The 21,166-nt window shown below is 37.4% G+C and overlaps 1 long non-coding RNA gene and 1 pseudogene across 1 annotated transcript in view; one reads left to right on the top strand and one right to left on the bottom strand.

The window, feature by feature from the left end:
- LOC147584307 (uncharacterized) overlaps positions 1–21,166 on the top strand; it is a 93,176-nt gene that overhangs the window by 23,284 nt on the left and 48,726 nt on the right. Inside the window, exon 2 of the long non-coding RNA XR_015255329.1 lies at positions 5,800–5,852. This is a non-coding gene — a long non-coding RNA (uncharacterized LOC147584307). The remainder of the gene's footprint in view (positions 1–5,799; positions 5,853–21,166) is intronic.
- LOC112861255 (GTP-binding nuclear protein Ran-like) lies at positions 4,088–4,719 on the bottom strand (annotated as a pseudogene).

Here is a 21,166-nt window from a genome sequence, read left to right as displayed (position 1 = left end):
CCTCCATATGTCCTTCCTGTTGGCCTCTCCTGAACCATTTCCTCCCACAAGGTCTTCCATGAACCCTTCCCCGATCATCCTGCCCCTAACAAAGACTCCTTGGTCATGGGCTTCTGTCTCCATCTTTGTAGAGTCCAGTTTTAACAAAAATCTTGCTAGGGGCGCCTGGGTGGCTCAGTCAGTTGAGCATCCGACTTCAGCTCAGGTCATGATCTCACAGTCTGTGAGTTTGAGCCCTGCGTCAGGCTCTGTGCCGACAGCTCAGAGCCTGGAGCCTGCTTTGGATTCTGTGTCTCCCGCTCTCTCTGCCCCTCCCTCACTCATGCTCTGTCTCTCTCTCTCTGTCAAAAATAAATAAACGTTTAAAAAAAATTAAAGAAAGGTTCTGGCTAAGCCAGTCTAGCCAAAATCCCTTACAACAGTTTCTGATCCCCCTCCACATCTGAACAATTTCCTCATCCCCCACCTTCCTCTAGGTATTATCTGATCACCTTGGCCTGCCTTCAGCAAGAATTCTCAGGTCAGTTTAGCAAAAAAAAAAAAAAAAAAAGAAAAGAAAAGAAAAAAAATTATCCCACCCTCTTAATAATTTCCCCTCTAGCGACTCTCTCATTCTGCTCCTTGGCTATAAATCCCCACTTTTCCTTTTGGTATTTCGAATTAAGCCTGGTCTCTCTCTCTCTCTCTCTCTCTCTCTCTCTCTCTCTCTCTCCCTCCCCCCTACTGTAAAACCCCATTGCGGTAATCCCTATGGCTATAATAGTCTTGAATAAAGTCTGCCTTATAATTTTAACAGGTGTCATGAATAACTTTTTCTTTAACACCCACATTGGCCTTGACTTTCTCTAGTCTCACTGTGTATATACTCATTTCAACCATTATAAGCAATTTGTGGTGTTATTTTTGGTCCTTAGGGTCTGTGCCAAATCGTTCCACATTGTCCAGTATGGTGCCTCGGAACATTAGAAGTGTTAACAAATACCTGTTAGTTTTTCTGGGCATAAATGTAACTGTCAATTTGCCACAAGACTGGGCAGTGTGGTGGCTGAAAACTTCCCCAGAAACCTACTCAGAAGCTTTGTCAGTGCCTTTGGGAGCAGGGGAAGATCACCTTGTTGTAGGTTGAGTTGTCTGGAAAGCAGATTCTAGCATGGAAATGAATATGCAGGAGGGTTGTCAGGCAGTCTTCTTGGGATCAGTGACTAGAGAATGGGAGGGAAGGAAATAAGATTGAGCAAAGAGAGGAATGGGGCTGGAGAGAAGTTACAAGGCCTGGGCAAGACCCCATGGGGGACACTAATGCCAGGATAATTCTTCAGACACTTCCCAAATGGGAGCAAGAGATTGAGATCTTTATACTCACTCTCACTTAATTAGTTGTGGGCTTTTTAGATGTGGGCTGCCCTTAGAAGGGGCCACTCTCTTTAGCTGAAGCTAATAGAGTGCTGTCAGAGAGGGCTGACAAATGAGCTCTGGTTGCTGACAGCATGCCCAACAGGTGGGGTAATGTCTTTTAGTCCTGAAAGGTGATTTGGGAAGCATAGCATAGGGTCTCAAACAGACCTCTGCAAAGACATGAGGATGTAGAGGCTAGAAAGATCTCATCTACACTGGATCAGATAAGGTCCCTATCTGTGTCAGCTACTGGCTTTAGAACCTTCAGTAGGTTCTCTCTTGCCCATGTAGTAAAGTACAAACTCTTCTGCTGGCATCTGACACCCACATGGACCTTTCTTTTGTTCTTCACAACCTCCAGTATCCAGAATTACTCACCTTTGGTATATGTTTTTACCTCTGTATTGAATACCGTTTGACAATCCAAGCTATGTCCATCCTAGAAGTCAAATGTTCTTCTCATCTTGTGCTTCGCTGACCCCTCACCCCAGCCTTGTCTACCAGTTCTTTCTGTGGTACACATAGATTGTTCATCTGCTCCGTTCATTTGGGCCCTTGAATATAGCCTACTCTGTGCAACCATGTATCTGGGAGATGTATGTACCTTGCTCTGCCTGTGAGATCTTAAGCTCCCTGAGGGTGGAAATTGTGCTTATAAACCCAACATAGGGCCTGGTGCATCATGGTCATCCAAAATATACTGACTCCTCAAACTCTGATGCACTTAGGTCAACTGTGTCGGAAAAAAACAACAACACTTTGCTTCTTAAAAATGCCCATGAATGGGCCCCACTTAGCTCTCCTTATATGTGGGTGCTCCTTCTTCAATGAGAATTTATAATGCACAGCTCAGTAGACAGAAGAAAAAAGAAAAAAAACAAAGGATGAGGCCTTTGCTCAGATGTTCTCATTTACAGTATACTTCAGGACAGGAAATAAAGACTTCCTGCCAATTCAAATGACATTATTTTTGTGGAAGCTTATTCACAGGCATGTAAAAAGACATGTGTACAAAATAAGTTAATCACATATAGCATAATTTGGTTAAAATTGAGTTCAAGTAAATCAGAAATTTTTGAAGAGTCAACAAAATTTCAAAATTCACAGTCATTTCCTGAAAGTACCGTCTGGCAAAATTGGCTTATCACCTCACTTTTAATGCACATATGCGATTTCCTGCTTACAGCATTTCCCAAAGGGATGAGAAAAAAAATTTTACAACTAGGGAAGTTTTATAAGAGGGATTATCTATAGTTCCTGAATAAGAAGACTTCTCCCTCTCCAGGCACACCTGCAGCTCCTAATAACCGACTTACGCAATTTTCCTCTCTACTTGAATCAAAATTGGCAATAAATGTTGTATATGTCTCACAGAGTGAATGTTTAAGCCTTGTATTTACTGGTTCATGAAACTGGTTCCCTCTAGTTTACCAGCATGGAGGGGAGGGTTTGCAGGGAGCAATTAGGGATAAGATAGCCAAAGAAACACAAAGTCAGTTGAAAAAAGAAATCTGTGTGTCTGGCCCTCTCTATGAATTATGACTATTCAAGGGGGAAAAAAAATCTGAACCTTTGCCAAAAGGCTGGCGTGTAAAGGGACAGCTGGAGTTTTCTGTTAAGGGTTACAATGCATTACTTGTTCCATAAGGGAAACAGGGGATCACTTACCACAGCAGCTCACACATTGCATGAGACACTGGCACATCTCTACCTCGTGAAGCATTTTCTTCAAAGGAAAAGAACTAGATATTTCAGGAAGGTCATTGAAGATCTTTGGGTACAGACATGCTGACCTTCCTGGTTGAGATTTGTAGCCTTTGTGGTGTGTGGACTGTGTCTCTATAGATGCCTTCATTGTGCTATAACTTTTATACAGGATGTATTGTTTAAACTGCCAACCCTAATTCGAATTCCCTTAGAGGCTCAGGAAATTCTAAGTAAATAATATAAAACCCCATTGTGTTCTTCTTTGGTTGAGATGCAAATAACATTTTGAACAAGAACGTCAACAAATACATAAATGTGGCGAAAGTTGGAACTTGCACTGGAACTCTAAAATTGGAATGTTTTCAACATTTAAATACAAATGAAAAATAATGAAAAAAGAATGATAACCACATTTAAAACTCTTAGGAATCAGGGACTGCCACCACTGTCCTTGAATCTGTGCTCATAGTAGGTCTTTTTGTTTGCTTATCAGCCCTGAGAACAATGCTAGCCAGTATGGATTAAATTCAGAACAACCCTCTCCACCAGGGTCAAGGCAGACACATGAAAAGAGTCACATCTTTTCCTAATGCTAGATTTGTTTGTTTGTTTATTTATTTATTTTTAAGGTATTTGAAATACACCTTTCTTCTGATTCTAAATGAAAAGGAATGGGAAGGACAGTGACAAACGGGATTTCACCACTGGATGTTGTGATACTACTATAACAGTCTTTTATTTGAAACTCAGGAAGGAAACAGCTTTGTACCAAAACAGCTAAATATGCAGGTCCATAAAATGAAGGTACTTTTGAAACTGCCACGTTCACTCTGAAGCCCATTCATCTCCTTCAGCATCCCAAAGATGAAGCACATGTTCCACTTAGCTATGTAGCTAAAGTGGCACTGTGCCCCTGACATCACAGGACAGTTCAATGTAAAACCAGACTTCTGATGCTGGGCTCCAGCTGCACTTTCTCACTTTCTCACAGGTTGTCATCCTTGCCCGGGAGAGCAGTTGTCTGAACAACCTCTAGATCATGCGCATACTGTGCTGCCAAAACTGGGTCCATGACAGCCTCTGGCTGGGTGAGAGCAAACACCAAGTTAGGGTCTCCAATTAGTCTTCTAGCAAGCCACAGGAAGGGCTGTTCAAAGTTGTAGTTACTTTTGGCAGAAATGTCATAGTACTAAAGGTTCTTCTTTCAGTGAAAGATAATAAACGTTGCTTTAACTTTCCTGTTCATAATGCCCACTCTGTTGCACATAGCACAATGGGGATTGTACATACTCGTACCAGATCTCTCTGCCAGTTGGTCACGTTCTTGTAGGTAACCCTTGGTGTTGTCAAACATTATAATGGCACACTGGGCTTGTATGTCATAGCCATCTCTCAGCCCACCACATTACTCTTGACTAGCTGTATCTCATACTTTGAACTTAGTAGGTCCTCTGTTGGTAAGGCACACAAGAGGATGGACCTCAACACCCAAGGTGGCTACACTCTTCTCAAACTCACCAGTCAGATGATGTTTCATGAATGTAGTTTCCCAGTACCACCATCACCAACTAATACAAGTTTGAAGAGAACTTGGGGTTCTCCTTGTGCAGCCATCATGCTATTCCTTCTAGAAGTGTTTCTTGCCTGTCTGACTGAGGCTCCCTAGATTTAAACAAACAAACAAACAAACAAAAAACTTTTTAAAGGCTGATTGGGCTATCACATTCAGCAATCTGTGATCTGTTTATTATATGCAATTGGAGTCAATGTCCTACATTTCTAACATTAGTGGCAAAGTCTGACTCCATCTTGCTGGTTGAACACATCAAAGGATATTAAATTATCTCATAATCAATTTTCCTTAGAAAATTGTATATTTAGTTGCTTATAACACCTATGGAGAAGAAAAATAGGAATTGGTACCTTTAAACCAACTTTGAAATATTGGGGTGTCTGGAGCAAAGGGGGTCAGGTTGTAGGATTTATAGTAACAGCCTTCTGGAAGGCAGGTAGCTAGAGATTCTACTTGGTTTTCTGAAGGTTGAGGCATATACCAGTGCTTGAGTCTTCTTGGGCCATGGCCTAAGCAATAAAGCTGTACTAATGGCTTAGATGTTGTTCAAAATCAAGGGCAACTCTGAACCATAGTAGTGGAGAACAGGCCACTCACTTGCTGTTAGAAATTTCCTCACATATTTTTTAGTCCTCTAGCATTTGTGCTAAGATTTCAACAGAAAGAATGTGGATAGTATTTTCTAAAAGAGTTTTAGTTGCCTGAAGGATTTCTTATCATTTAAAATGTCTATTGGCAGATAAACTGAATAAAAAGAATTTCTTCTCACCGGTATTTTACAAAATTGCTGAATGCTTATATTAAATGATAAAAGACCTTAAAGAAAACAAGAGGAGCCCACATTGTATTTTATGCTCTGTTTGCTCAGATCACATATTAGTGTTCCAGAAAGTGGCTCATTACCATTTCTATTGAAGAAGTTTCTTTCCACTTCATTCACTAAATTTGCTTTCTTTATTATCCTACTGACTACGGAAGTCTGTTCAGCACTTTTGTCATTGACCTTTTATTTTTGTTCATATCTTACTCTATAATATCATATGGGAGCTTACTTGTCTTTAGAATGGTTAATATTTATATTTTTATTGAAGTGTAATTAACATATGGTATTGTATTAATTTCAGGTGTCCAACATAAATTATTCAACAATTGTACATGTTACTCAGTGCTCATCATGGTAGGTGTACCTTTAATCCCCTTTATTTATTTTATCTGTCTCCCACATCCTTTCTGGCAGCCACCAGTTTCTTTTCTGTATTTAAGAGTCTGGCTTTTTGTCTCTTTTTTTCTTTGTTTTTCATTTGTTTCTTAAGTTTTACATATGAGTAAAATCATATGGTATTTGTCTTTCTCTGTCCGACTTATTTCACTTAGCATCATACCTTCTAGGTCTATCCATGTCATTGCAAATGACAAGATCTTATTATTTTTTATGGCTGAATAATATTCCATTGTATGTATATACCACTCTTCTTTATTCATTCATCTATGGATGGAGACTTGGATCGCTTTTATACCTTGACTGTTGTAAATAATGCTGCAGTAAACACAGGGGTGCATATATTTTATTGAATTCGTGTTTTTGTATCCTTTGGGTAGATACCAGTAGTAAAATTACTCGATCATATGGTATTCTATTGTTAATTTTTTGTAGGACCTTCATACTGCTTTCCACAGTGGCCGCACCAGTTTGCATTCCCAACAGTGCACAAGGGTTCCTATTTCTCAAAATCCATACCAACCCTTGTAATGTCTTATCTTTTTGATTCTAGCCATTCCGACAGGTGTAAGGTGATAGCTCATTGTGGTTTTGATTTGCAGTTCTGTGATGATTAGTGATGTTGAGCATCTTTTCATGTATCTGTTGGCCATCTGTTTGTCTTTGGAAAAATGTCTGTTCAGATCTTCTGCCCATTTTGAATTGGATTATTTGTGTGTGTGTGTGTGTGTGTGTGTATGTGTGTGTGTGTGTGTGTGGGTGTGTGTGTGAGTTGTATAAGTTCTTTATATATTTTGGGTATTAACACCTTATAAGATATATCATCTGTAAATAAATTCTCCCATTCAGTCAGTTGCCTTATTGTTTTGTTGATGGTTTCCTTCACTATATAAAAGGTTTTAATTTTGGTGTAGTCCCAATAGTTATTTTTGCTTTTGTTTCCTTTGCCTGAGGAAACAAATGTCTCCTGGACGTTTATCCAGAAGTGGGATTGCTGGATTATCTGGTGACTTTATTTTTACCTTTTTGAGAAAACACTGTACTGTTTTTCATAGCAGCTGCACAATTTTACATTCCTACCAAAGTTCCAATTTTTCATATCCTTATCCACGCAGTTCCCGTTTTGTTTTATTTTCCTGATAGTAGCTATCCTGATGGGGTAGAGATGATATTTCATTGTGGTTTTCATTTGCATTTCCCTAGTGATTAATAATGTCATGATAAACTTTTGTCACCTTTTTCAGAAGAGCATCTAGTTGGATAGTGCCTCTATGGTTCTTCCCGTGAATATTTTGCTATCTATGGTAGGGCAAATTAGACTTATTACACTCAAGGGAATATATCTTTTCTCTCTCTTTTTTGTTACTTTAATACTAATAATTGCTTTTACTTTTTTATGGGGAGGTGAGAAAATTTAGAAATAAAACAGAAGGAAGAAATAGAAACAAAAGAAATGATGGATAATAAGGAGAAATAAGAGAGAATGATTAGAAGGGTGAATAGGGAAGTTAAGAAAAAGTGAGAATAAAGCAGAACATTTTGTCTGACCTCTGCTAATTTCTTGCAGCCTTGGGATCTATACCGTAATTACTATTCAAATGACACATCGGGGTGGTAAAATGAGAAGAGTTGATTAGCTGGGAATTCAAGATGAAGGGAGACTTTGAAAGAATTTAATCTAGCTTAGTTCCACAACTTGCAGAGAAAGAAACCACACTGTGAAATGATTTCCCCAAAGTTCTTCCTGGTAGTTAATAGGAGAACTGGAATTACAACTAATGACCAAGTCAGTATTATTAAGTGAGAAGTAGGGGGTAATCAAAGTTCTGATATTAAGCCCGCTCAAAATTTAATGAAGCCCACTCCCCATCCATTATACCGTCTAAGTCATGTCATTGCAGTGTATTTGAATCATGCACTTGGTACTATGCAACACAACAGACTTGCCTCATAGGCCCTGGAAAAGGAGCTGAGAAACCTTGTTTTGGCCCTGCTTACTTTTCTGAGCTTAGGTTTCCCCATTTATAAAATATGAGTGTTGGACAGATGACTTCAAAAGTCTTTTTCAGGTATGAAAATAAATTTCTAGGAATATATCCTCATTCAAGCTCATATATGGCCTCCCACATGCTTAGTTCTGAAGCACTTTTCCCAGAGCAATATCTGCCTAGTAGATCTCATCAGCACACAGCCTTGCATGTCAACACAGCAACCTGGTCAGCCAGTCATGTTTGAATAAGCTTTCTGCTTTGCTCAGTTTGAAGCAGTCATAGCCACACTCCTTCTCTGCATCCACACCACCTAAGTATGCCTTCCTAATTGGCCAAAGTCATCAAGTGGCTCAGGAGGGGAAGTTTTTTTGTTTTGCTCTTTAAATTCTCAACAGAGAACAAAGCAAAATGTATAAGAAGGCCACATATCCTGCAGCTCCTGTGCTCTATACACATCATCCTAGAGAGAATAGGCTTCTTTTCTCCACCCCTAAAAGTCTCAAAAGCAAACCTTAAATTTGTATAATATGAAGTTAACCCCATTTCACTGTGGAAAGACCTAAAAAATGGACTAAATTTCTTGAAGAACAAAAGAATGAAAACATATGTAAGACTTGTGTAAACAGTAGAAAATGATCTACAGACAGATAGATGGATTGCCGTAAGAACTGATGTACTTGTAACCAAGTAGGATGAACATACATCCTGTTTTTTCTGAGGCAGTCCTGATTACTTCTATTATCTCAGTGTAATTATGAATACCACGTCTTTCGTTCCAAAAGCATCCCAGTTGGGAAACTAAATAGCAGGGTTATCCCTCAAATAAACCACACTAAATGAAAGGAAATGTTCCCCATCCCAGGAGTGGAGGGGACAGCTCTCTTCAAGGCTTCCTTTCAAGATCTTCACCTTGAATTCCAAATTCAAGAATATTGGCCACATCAATGTCCATTATAATAAAGTTTATTGTCCCACCTCAGTTGCCTGTCAACCTAACCATAAGAAACCTCTCTTCATTTAAAAAACTTTCTGGTTTATCAAGAAAACCTATGGGTGAGAGAGGATGAGGAGAGAGGAAAACAACTGAGTTGAAGTCAGAATAAAATCTTTGAGGAATACAAGATCATACCCACACCTGGATTCCCATCCTCTAGGCTCCCACAGTCCCAAAAGCATTGCCACTGTTGTAATCACTCCTTTACATGACTATTCCCCTCAACTGTTAATGTTCAATTGTTAATGGTTCAAAAGATCAAAAAGATCTTCCCTGAGAATATAAATGGAAGTTGGGGCACCGGGATGGCTTAGTCAGGTTAAGTGACCTACTCTTGATTTCACCTCTGGTCATGCATGATCTCATGCTTCATGAGATCGAGCCCCAAGTCTGGCTGTGTGCTGACAGTGCAGAGCCTGCCTGGGATTCTCTCTCTCCGCCCTTTCCCCACGTGCGCACACAATCACACACACTTTCTCTCTCTCAAAATAAATAAACATTTTTTTAAAGGAATGTAAATGGAATAATCTTGAATCCCACTCCTTGAAATGTAATTACTTATTAGAACTTATAACAGTTTTTCAAAAACCAAATAAAATGTGCAGAGTCAGTCTGAAGCATTCATTGTCTCTTTTGTTAACAAGAGGGACTAGAAAGATTTGATGCTTAATTCCTATTAAGAAATCATAGTATTATACAAATTCTTTTCAGTTATAACAACATCAGTAAAATAGATGTTTTCTTTGCCTTTTAGGCCAAAATATCCCTCTTACTTTTCACTTCTATTCTGGGTTTAGTCTTGCTTAAAATGAAATAAAAATCACGTGCAGTTTTCTCATACATCAGGTTTTTTCATATGTGAGGACATTTGCTTCCTTACTTCAGAGCAATGATCCTATTATTGTCCATTAGGAAATAATATCTTGGAGAGTGAGTGTTCACCAGTATATACATTGTGTTTATTTGGATTCTATCCCTTTGAGAAAATGGCAAATCCTTTCAGTATGCCAGTAAGAGAAAGGGTTTGCTTATACACAAAAGCAAAACAACTTTGTTTTTAACAAATAATGTTTTAATATGGTTCAAACAAGGATTTCTGTGCAATCCATTGGTTTATTTTACCCCACAATAAATCTGATTCAGTTGTTTAATTGACAGGAAACTAGTTTGAATGGATTTATATTTTATTATTATTTTAAAGAAAAGAGCTCAGCCTCTAGGAATACTATCTTAAAAATCAGAGCTTAATTTCTTTTCAGAATTACAATTGCTCACTTCTCTCTCATGCCTTATTCTTTCTAAAAAGTTTTCTAAATTGTTTGTTAACCATTTCACAGCTATTACACAATATCATGAAATAATGTGTCAATCTCAAAATATAACAGTGAAGAGATATTTGTAAATAATACTAACAATGAAATAACCTCTGGGGCACCTGGGTGGCTCAGTCAGTTAAGCATCTGACTTCAGCGCACATCATGATCTCACAGTTCATGAGTTCAAGCCTCACATCAGGCTCTGTGCTGACAGCTCAGAGCCTCGAGCCTGCTTCACATTCTATGTCTCCCTCTCTCTGCCCCTCTCCCACTTGCACTCTCTAAATAAACAAACAAACAAACATTTTTTTAAAAAATTAAAAAGAAATGAAATAACCTCCACTTCTGCATTCTCCTGCAGACCTGCCCCCTCTTGTATGCCTTTAGCCACAGCCAGTCCAAAGCAGTGCCATAAGCCTGGAAGTGTGCAAGCAGCCCCTACATGGGCCAGACACATGCCAAAGTGACTCCTGCCTTGGGGAGAGGGGAGGATATGCACACACACCAGTCCAGCTGTGGCCCCAGCAGTGGGCTGAGGGCAGACATCAATTCTGACTGCAGGCATCATCCACTGATGAAAGCTTCTCAGGGGAAAACACAGGGAGAGCACCCTGCAGATCAGTGTCACTGCAGCTCTGGCAAAAGCCTAGTCTGACTCAACTCAATACCAACATGGCCGCAGACTGGTTCTCTAACACCACAGGGAATAAAACCTGCCCACAACAGGCAAAGAGAGCCATTACAGGTGATGGGGCTGAAGGCAAAGGCAACAACAGGGTGCACACAACACACATAGGAGACATCCCTGAAGTGCCAGGTTCTGGTGAACAGAGGACATTGCACTGCAGGGCACTACAGGACCTCTTCTTTGTAAGGCCACTACATAGGAGACTTTCCTAACACATAGAGACAGAAACAGAGAGTTAGACAAAATGAAGAGACAGAAGGCTATGTCACAAATGAAAGAAAAGGACAAAAATCACAAGAGAGCTAAATGAAATGGAGATGAGTAATATGCTTGATAGAGAATTTAAAGTAATGGTCATAAAGATACTCACTGGGCTGGAGAAAAGAGTGGGGTACCTCAGTGTGACCCTCAACAAAGATATAGATTACATAAAAAAGAACCATTCAGATATTAAGAACTCAAAAACCTAAAATTAAAAATACACTAAAGGAAAAGAAAAAACAGTAGGGGGAGTGGAAATGGAAGGTGGAAGAACAGATCGGTGACCTGGAGGGCAGAGTTCAACAATCAAGCTGAACGGAAAAGAGAAAAAATAATAATAAAATAGGAAAATAGCCTTAGGGAACTTAGCAACACCATGAAGCATAATAACATTTGCATCATAGGGATCCCAGAAGGAAAAGACAGAGAAAAGAGAGCAGAAAATTTATTTGAAGAAATACTAGTTGAAAACTTCCTGTATATGGGAAAGAAAACAGAAATCCACAACCAGGAGTCACAGAGAGCCCCCAACAAAATCAATGAAAAGAGGTCCACACCAAGACACAGTAATTAAAATGGCAAAAAAGCAATGATAGAGAATTTTTAAGGCAGTAAGAGAAAAGAAAACAGTTACATACAAGAGAAACCCAATAAGGCTATCAGCTGATTGTTCAGCAGAACCTTTGTAGGACAGAAGGGAATGGCATGATATATTCAAAGTGCTGGGGGGAAAAAAGCAACTGCAACCAAGATCACTCTAACCAGAAAAGGTTTCATTCAGAATACAAGACATAAAGAGTTTTCCAGACAAACAAAATTAAAGGAATGCATCACCATTAAACCAGCCTTATAAGAAATGTTAAAGGGGACTCTCTAAGGAAGGAAAGACCATAAGCAGGAGTGACAAAAGTAGGAAGCAAAAAGTAGTAAAATTAAGTACATCTATAAAAATCAGTCAAGGGCTACACGAATAAAAGGATGTAAATATGATATCATATACCTAAAATGAGGGAGGAAGGGAGAGGAATAAAAATTTAGTGCTCATAGAATGTGTTCAAACTTAAGAAACCATCAACTCAATATAGACTGTTTTAGGCATAAGACATTACATATAAACCTAATAGTAACCACAAATCAAAAGCCAGTAATAGATATGCAAAAAAAGAAAGAGAGAGGAATCCAAATATATCACTAAAGAAGGCCAGCAAACAATGAGATAAGAGAGCAAGAGAACAAAAGAACAGAGAACTTAAAACAACCACAAAACAAGTAAGAAATGGCCATAAGTACATATTTATCAACAATTACTTTGAATGTAAATGGACTAAATGCTCTAATCAAAAGCTATAGGGTGACAGAATGGATAAAAAAAGCAAGATTCCTCTATATGCTGCCTACAAGAGACTCATTTCACACCTAAACACACATGCAGATTTATAGGGAAGGGATGGAAAAGCATTTATCATGTAAATGGAAATTAAAAGAAAGCCAAGGAAGCAATAATTATATCAGACAAAATACACTTTATTATTATTTTTTTAATGTTTATCTATTTTGAGAGAGAGAGACAGAGCCTAAGCAGGGGAGGGGCAGAGAGAGAGAGACACACACACAGATTCGAAGCAGGCTCCAGGCTCTGAGCTGTCAGCACAGTGCCCAATGCAGGGCTCGAATTCATGAATGGTGAGACCATGACCTGAGCTGAAGTTGGATGCTTAACTGACTGAGCCACCCAGGTGCCCCAGGACAAAATACACTTTAAAACAAAGACTGTAATAAGACACAAAGAAGGACACTACATAATTATGAAGGGAACAAACAAGACAGAATAATATTTATGCATCCAACATGAAGTACCCAAATACTTAGAACAACTAATAACAGAAATAAAGGAAGTAATTGATAGTAATACAATAAAAGTAACCTTAACACCCACTTACATCAATAGATAGATCACCCAAACAGAAAACAAACAAGGAAACAGTGGCTTTGAATGACACATTGAACCAGATGGCTCTAACAGATATATTCAGAACATTCCATCCTAAAACAGCAGAATACACATTCTGTTTAAGTGTACATGGAACATTCTCCAGAATAGATCACATGTTAGACCACAAAAAAAAAAGTCTCAACAAATACAATAGGATTGAAGTCATACCATCCATCTTCTCAAACCACACATTATGAAACTAGAAACCAACGACAAGAAAAAATCTGGAAAGAACACAAATACATGGAATTTTAATAACATGCTAGTAAACAATGAATGGTCAACCAAGAAATCAAAGAAGAAAAAAAGGAGACAAATGAAAATGAAAACACAAGGGTCCAAAGTCTATGGGATGGAGCAAAAGTGGTCCTAAGAAGGAAGTTTATAGCAATACAGGTCTACCTCAAAAAGGAAGAAAAATCTCAAATAAACAACCTGACTTTACTGCTAACAGAACTGTAAAAAGAACAAACAAAACCCCAAAACAGTAGAAGGAAGAAAGTAAAATAAATTTTAAAAATAAAATAAAATAATAAAATAAAATAATAAAATAAAATAAAAACAAAGCAGAAATAAATGAAATAGAAACTGAAAAAATAATAGATCAATGAAATGGGGAGCTGATGTTTTGAAGACATCAACAAAATTGATAATCATTTAGCCAGAGTCATTAAAAAAAAAAGAAACAAAACAAAAAGACTCAAATAAAATCAAAAATTAAAGAGGAGCAATGATAAATGACACCACAGAAATACAAAGGATTATAAAAGAATACTATGAAAAATTATATGCCAACAAATTGGACAACCTAGAAGAGATTGATAAATTCCTAGAAACATAACCTCTCAAAACTGAATCTGGAAGAACTAGGGAATTTGAACAGACCAATTATCAGCAATGAAATTGAATCACTAATCAAAATACTACCAGCAAACAAAAATCCAGGATCAGATGGTTTCACAGATGAATTCTACAAAACATTTAAAGAAGAGTTCAATACCTATTCTCAAACTATTCCAAAAAATAGAAGAGGAAGGAAAACTTGCAAATTAATTCTGTGAGTCCAGCATTACCCTAATACCAAATCCACAAAAGTCACTACAAAAAAAGAGACTAATATCTCTGATGAACATAGATGTGAAAATCCTCAACAAAATATTAGCAAACCAGATCTAACAATACATTTAAAAAAATCATTCACTGTGATCAAGTGGGATTTATTCCTGGGATGCAAGGTTGGTTTAATAGTCACAAATCAATCAACATGATACATAACATCAGTGAGAGAAAGGATAAAAACCATACAGTCATTTCAATAGACAGAAAAAGCCTTTAACAAAGTGTAACATCCATTCATGATAAAAAAAATCTCAACAAGTAGGTTTAGAGGGAACATATCTCAACATATTAAAGGCCATGTAGGGGCGCCTGGGTGGCGCAGTCGGTTAAGCGTCCGACTTCAGCCAGGTCACGATCTCGCGCTCCGTGAGTTCGAGCCCCGTGTCGGGCTCTGGGCTGATGGCTCAGAGCCTGGAGCCTGTTTCCAATTCTGTGTCTCCCTCTCTCTCTGCCCCTTGCCCGTTCATGCTCTGTCTCTCTCTGTCCCAAAAATAAATAAACGTTGAAAAAAAAAATTAAAAAAAAAAAAGGCCATGTATGAAAAACTCACAGTTAACATCATACTCAATGATGAAAAATAGAATTTTTCCCAAAGATCAACAAGACAGGGATGCCTACTCTCACCACTTTAATTCAACCTAGCACTAGAATTCCTAGCCACAGCAATCAGACAAGAAAAAGAAATAAAAGGCATCCAAATGGGTAAGGAAGAAGTAAAACTTGCACTATTTACAGATGAAAGAATACTCTATAAAGAGAGCCCTAAGACCCCTCCAAAAAACTACTAGAACTGAAGTTTACTGAAGTGAACTGAAGTTTACTGAATTCACTTAAGTGAATTCACTAAGGTTACAGGATACAAAATCAATATACAGAAATCCATTGTATCTATATATATTAATAATGAAGCAGAAGAAATCGAAATTAAGAAAACAGTCCTATTTACAATTGCACCAAAAATGATAAAATGCATAGGAATCAACTAAGGAGGTGAAAGTCCTCTAAACTGAAAACTATAAAGTATTGGTGAAAGAAATTGAAAACCATACAAGCAATTGAAAGATATTCCATGCTTATGGATTGGAAGAGCAAATTTGTTAAAATGTCCTTACTACCCAAAGCAATCTACAGATTTAATGCAACCCGTATCAAAATACCAACAGCATTTTTCACATAAGTGGAACAGATAATCTTAAAATGCTTATGAAACCAAGAAGACCCAAATACTCAAAGCAGTCTTGAAAAAGAAGAACAAAACTGGAGATACTACAATCCCAGATTTCAAGATATACTACAAAGCTTTAGTAACCAAAACAGTATGGCACCTGCACAAAAATAGAGCTATAGATCAATGGAACAGAATAGAGACCCAGAAAAAAACTCATGATTATATAGTTAATTAATTTTCAACAAAGGAGACCCAGATATAAACTCACGATTATATAGTTAATTAATTTTCAACAAAGGAGGCAAAATTATGCAATAGGAAAAGGATAGTCTCCACAACAGTGGTTTTGGGAAAACTGAACAGCTACATGCACAAGAGTGAAACTAAACTACTTTCTTACACCATATACACATATAAACTCAAAGTGGTTTAAAGAACTAAATGTGAAACCTGAAACCAAAAAGATCCTAGAAAGGAAAACAAGCAATCATTTCTCTTATTGCAGTAGTAACATTTTTTTAGATGTGTGTCTTTAAGTAAGAAAAACAAAAGCAAAAATGAACTTTTGGGACTACATCAAAATAAAAACCTTCTGCACAGCAAAGGAAATAATCAACAAATCTAAAAGACAACCTACTGAATGGGAGAAGATATTGCAAATGACATATCTGATAAAAGGTTAGTATCCAAAGTATATTAAGAACTTATACAACTCAACACCCAAAAAACAATCCAAATAAATGGGCAAAATACAAGAACAGACATTTCTCTGAAGATGTACAAATGGCCAACAGATATATGAAAAGATGCTCAACATCATTGATTATCAGAGAAATGCAAATCAAAATTACAATGAGATATTGCTTCACACCTGTCAGAAAGGCTAAAATCAAAAACGCAAGAAACAAAAAAGTGTGGTAAGGATGTGGAGAAAAAGGAGCCCTCTTCTACTGTTGGTGGAAATGCAAACTGGTGCAGCCCCTGGGGAAAACAGTACTGAGGTTCCTCAAAAAATTAAAAATAGTATTACCACATGTTCTAGTAATTCCACTACTGGGTATTTACCTAAAAAATATAAAAGCAATAATTTATATTGTTATAAATTATTTTCAGTAGCTAAGATATGGAAGCAACCAAGTGTCCATCAATAGACAAATGGGTAAGTGGTATATACATACAATGGAACATTACTCGGCCATCAAATTAATGAGAGCTTGTGATTTGCAATAACATGAATGGATCTAGAGAGTACAATGGTAAGTGAAATAAGTCAGTCAGAGAGAGATAAGTACCATATGATTTCATTCATATGTAGAATTTAAGAAGCAAAACAAACCAACAAATTAAAAAAAGAGATGAGTCAAAAAATAGACGCTGAACTATACAAAACAAACTGATGGTTACCAGAGGAGAGGTAGATGGTTGTATGGGTGAAATATGTGAAGGGTATTAAGAGTACACTGATTGTAATGAACACTGAGTAATGTATGGAATTTTCGAATCACTATATTGTATACCTGCAACAAATATAAAGCTGTATGTTAATTATACTGGAATTAAAATAAATAAATAAACAAATAAATAAATAAAACTTTAATACATGTCTAGAGTTTTATTTACCAAACAAATGATAATCATCTGGTTTGCCTCGTCTACCATCTTGTGTATTAAATGGACAATACTCTCCTCTTTCTCCAATTTAATTTTGTATAAAATTTTAAATATTTTATTTATTTATTTATTTATTTATTTATTTATTTATTTATTTTTGAGAGAGAGCGTGGGGGAGGGGCAGAGAGAGAGGGAGACACAGAATCTGAAGCATGCTCCAGGGTCTGAGCTGTCAGCACAGAGACCAACACGGGGCTCAAACCCACAAACCCCAAGATCATGACATGGGCCAAATTTGGCTTAACTGACTGAACCACTCAGGCGCCCCTCTCCAACTTAATTTTGCACTCATTTACTGTGTTTAAAGATATTATTAATTAATAAATAAATCCTAGTAGAAAATGGGAGATACTGAGCAGACTGGAAAGACATTTTTCTAGCAATTGTAATTTTTGTGGTTCATATATTCTGTATTGGTAGAAAAGGGAAGCTTTCTATCTTCTGGATCTGAAGCAAAACTTACTTGTTTTTATTTTTGACAAAAATTTCTAAAACCATAGTTCCTTGTAATATCAGAAAAATTAGTGAATTTTTAAAATCAGATTTACAAAGAGAAGAATAAAAATGTTGACCATTTTTGCCTTTTTTTGGATGTTTATGTTATTTTGTGTGAGAGAGAAAAAGAGAGCATGAGTAGGGGAGGAGCAGAGAGAGAGGGGAACAGAGAATCCCAAGCAGGTTCTGCACTGACAGCAGTGAGCATGATGCAGGGCTTGAACTCATGAATCATGAGATCATGAGTTCATGACCTGAGTGAAAGTCAGATGCTCAACTGATTGAGACACCCAGGTGCCCCCATTTTTACCTTTTTTATGGAACTTTTTGCAGAACTTTTCTCCTTCTCTATTTGATTATGATGCACCTTGGGGTAGTTTTCACCATGTTTATTGTGCTTGAGATTTATTGAATATCTTCGATATGTGGGTTTATAGTTTCATTAACTTAAAAAAATTACCTTAACTGTTTCTTAAAATATGTTTATGTCTCAGGGCACCTGGCTGGCTCAGTCAGTGGAGTGTGCAGTCTTGATCTTGAGGTCATGAGTTCAAGCTCCATATTGAGTACAGAGATTACTTAAATATATATATATATATATATATATATATATATATATATACACACATATACATGTCTCACCCCCATCTATCCTGCTTTTCAGGAATTCTGTATGTATATTTGATCATTTGAAGTCATCCCAGAGATCACTGACCCTCTGTTCTTTCTTGTTTTTTAGACTTTTTCTCTGCCTTTTTTAAAAATTTTGGGTGATTTCTATTGCTATATCTTCTAGCTTTGTAATCTTTTCTACTGCAAGGTCTAATATGCTGTTAATCCCAGCAAATTTTTATTTTTTTATAAAAAAATTTTTTTTAATGTTTATTTTTGAAAGAGACAGAGACAGATGCGAGTGGGTTAGGGGCAGAGAGAGAGAAGCACAGAATCCAAAGCAGGCTCCAGGCTCCAAGCTGTCAGCACAGAGCCCAACGTGGGGCTCGAACCCATGAGCTGTGAGATCATGACCTGAGTCGAAGTCGGACGCTCAACCGACTGAGCCACCCAGTGGCTTAAAGTTCTGTTGTTTTTGTATTTCCCATGTCTTTACTTGTTCAATCTTATTTCTAGCTTAGTTATTATTGGAATACAATTATAGTAATAGCTACTTAAATATCCTAATCTATCTTCAGTGTCAACTATAGGTCAGTTCCAAATGACTGATTTATCCTCTAATTATTTTCTTTCTGCTTTGCATACCTTCAGATGCCAGACATTGTGAACTGTACTTTGTTGCATCCTGGATATTTTTGTTTACCTATAAATATTCTTGAATTCTATTCTGGCACTAAGATAGTTTATTCCTGTTGGATCTTATTTTTAAGCTTGGCTAGCAGAATCACAGCAACATTTAGTGTAGGGTTAATTTTCCCCCACAGTTCTTGCAAGACTCTTCTTAGTACTCTAATCAGTACTCTAATCAGTGCCCTCTGAATTATGAGGTTCTTCTCTCTGAATGTTCAAAATAGGCCCTATTCCTGGCCCTGTGTGAACTCTGAGTACTATTTCCTCTCATTCTTTCAGAAGGTGTTTTTTCCCCCCAGCTTCAGATAATTTCTTCACACCCATGCTCTGATCAGTACTCAATTGAATGCCCCTTTGCAGATCCCTGGAGTTCTCTGCACAGCTTTCTCCTCTCTGTGCTCTGTCATCTTGAAATACCTTGCCTTCCCCAGATGCACAACTGTCCCCTCAACTCATGAGATCAGTGGGCCCTACCTGGCTTCCCCTCCTTTGCTGTGGCCTGGAAACTTTCTTTAGGCAGTAAGCCAGGCAGTTGTAAGATCCACCTGATTTGTTTTCTGTCTCTTAGAGATCCTTCTCTGCATGATGTTCAGTGTTTTGAAAGTTGTTGTTTATATATTTTGTCTGGTTTTCTAATGGTTTCAGGCAGGAGGGTAAATTCAATACTTATTACTCCACTGGAAGCAGATTTTCCAGGATGGCATTTAAAATATAAATAATCTTATGTCAGTCCTTTGCTCCAAATCTCCAAATGGTTTCCCTTCACATACTCCTTACCAAAGTCCTCAAGACTCTACATGTTTTGGGCCCCACTTACATTTCAGATTTCATCTACCATTCTCTCACCCCACATTACTGTCTTCCAACTCTCTTCTGGTTGTCTTACCATTATTCCAATATGCTGAGATTGTTCTTGCCTCAGGGCCTTTACTCTAGTAGATGTCACCACCTGAAACATCTTTTCTCCAGATTTGCCAATAGCTGACTCATTTTCTTTCATTCAGGACTCTACTTAAATATCCCCTTCTCAGCAGGGCATCCTATCTAAAATAGCTCTGTATTTCCCCTTCACTTTATTTCCTTTTACTAAATATTCCTTATCTCTGAAATTATATAATTATATGATTATTTACTTATTGGCTTATTGTCTGTTTCCCCTATAAAATAAAGGAATGACTTTTTGTAATTCACTACTTTGTCTTCAGAACTTACAACATTGTTTGGCACTAAGTAGGGGCTTATTACATTACAGATTTGTTGCATGTGTGGATGGATAGAGGCATGCATATAAAATCAAAGTTAAAGGCCAACAGAGGATCTACATGGGAAGTTAGGTACTGAGTCACATTTCAAGCAACTCTTGTGTCATCAGCTGACAGGAGGTTGCTAGATAAAGAAACATGTTTTTCTAGAAAATGGTGGTTAAAACTTGTCGTCTCCTTGCTTCTTCAGAACTTAAAGGAAATCCACATTCCCAGCAGTCAGAAGATGCACGTGTGAAGATTTGCTCTGATGACCTCCCACCCCTGATTTTTGTTGCTTTTTTGTTGTTGTTGCTTCAGCTGTTGTTTCTCTTTCCTTTGTCTGACAGAATTCTGTATGTGGCTTGAAAGGCAAGTTCTCTACCCCATAGCTGGCTGGCTGCATTCATGGTTCTTTCATCTTACATCCTGTAGGGCTACTTACTTTTGCTCTGTATGGCCAGCGATCCCTTTCCTTTGTAGAGTCTGATACAACTTTGCTACTTTATAAGACATAAAGATAAATCTTTAGCTACAGAGAACACATCCTCTCAAAACTCCTATGCCATCTTTCAAAGTCATCATTAGGAACACATTTCTCTCCACTAATAAATCTGCCACATCTCCTATGGCTTGGCTGAAGTCCCTCTGTCACTTGTGTTTGCTACTGAAATGTCAAGCATCCTCAAATATAGCATGTTCTACACCATAGTTTCAAGATACAAAATTTGGAAATTAGTATTGGGTATTATTAGACCTGATGCAGTGGATATTCTCCACTGAATTTTTAAGTGTGAAAATACAATTATTTTTTCTAGATGAAAGCACATCTGCTAGGAAGTAAATATGTAGATATTACCTATGTCCCCTTATTTATAAATTTATGCATCTGTAAAATATATATTCCTTTTTGGAGGAAAGGTTCTCTCACTTCCCTCACCAAACTTTTCACAGTAAACTTACATTTAGTGACTTACCACATTATGCATTGATACAAAGAATATTTACTTTGATATCTTTTCCCTAAAGTGTT

Source organism: Puma concolor, chromosome A1 (assembly GCF_028749965.1).
Source record: "Puma concolor isolate L17-30 chromosome A1, mPumCon1.1.hap2, whole genome shotgun sequence".
NCBI lineage: Eukaryota > Metazoa > Chordata > Mammalia > Carnivora > Felidae > Puma > Puma concolor.
Note: the sequence above shows the minus strand (reverse complement) of the source record. Positions and strands in the feature narration are given on the sequence as shown.